We start from the raw sequence: 1309 nt of genomic DNA on the forward strand, positions 1-1309 counted from the left end.
CTACTAGTGTAATATATTACGTGTAGTTTCTTATCTTTTCTTTGCCCTAAAACAACTCCTATAGTGAAATCGCTAGCATCACACATTATTTCAAAGGGTTTAGTCCAATCTGGGGTTTGTAGAATGGGTGTTGAGATTAACGCTTGTTTTAACTGGTTAAAGGCTTTGATGCATTTCTCATCGAAAATAAATTCAATCTCTTTCATCAGAAGGCCGGTCAGGGGTTTTGTTATTTTAGAGAAGTCTTTTATGAAGCGTCGGTAGAAACCGGCGTGTCCAACGAAACTACGGACTTCTCTAACTGTCTTAGGAGGGTTAAGGTTTTCTACAACTTCTATTTTTTCTTTATCGACCTTAATGCCTCTTTCAGATATTATATGTCCTAACACTATGCCTTCTTTGCCCATAAAGTGGCACTTCTCGCAGTGTAACACTAGGTTAACTTCTACGCATCTCTCTAGGATTTTCTCAAGGTTAATAAGGCAGTCTTCATAGTCTAATCCACACACCGAAAATTCGTCCATGAATACTTCCATGATTCCGTTGAGATAATCTATGAAGATTTACATCATACAACGTTGGAAAGTAGCTGGCACATTACAGAGTCCAAACGGCATTCGTTTGTAAGCAAACGTTCCGTAGGGACAGGTAAAGGTTGTTTTCTCTTGATCCTCGGGGTGAATGGGTATTTGGAAAAACCCAGAATATCCATCAAGATAACAAAAGTAAGAGTGTCTGGCAAGACGCTCTAGCATTTGATCTATGAATGGAAGGGGTAAATGGTCTTTCCTAGTTGCCTTATTGAGCTTCCTATAATCTATGCACATACGCCATCCGCCTTCTATGCGTTTAGCGACATACTCTCCTTTTTCGTTCTGCACAACTATGATGCCTCCCTTCTTGGGTACCACATGTACAAGACTTACCCACTTACTATCAGAGATCTGATAGATTATACCAGCTTCCAGTAGTTTAAGGAATTCCTTCTTTACTACCTCGCTCATCATAGGGTTTATTCTTCTCTGATTTTCTCTAGAAGGTTTTGAATCCTCCTCTAGTGAGATCCGGTGCATACATACGGATGGGCTAATACCTTTTAAATCAGAGATGTTGTACCCTAAGGCAAAGGGGTATTTTCTTAAAACGTTCAAGAGTCGATTCGTATCGTCTTGGTTTAAGCTGGCACTAACTATTACTGGGTGGTTCATTTATTCATCCAGGAACTCATATCTTAGGTTCTTGGGTAGTTCCTTAAGTTCTTGGGTTGGTTTTTGAGAATTAGGTGAAGGGTCTGGAGTAAGATCCAGAC

The sequence above is a fragment of the Lathyrus oleraceus genome, chromosome 3, assembly GCF_024323335.1.
Source record: "Lathyrus oleraceus cultivar Zhongwan6 chromosome 3, CAAS_Psat_ZW6_1.0, whole genome shotgun sequence".
In the NCBI taxonomy this organism is placed as follows: domain Eukaryota; kingdom Viridiplantae; phylum Streptophyta; class Magnoliopsida; order Fabales; family Fabaceae; genus Lathyrus; species Lathyrus oleraceus.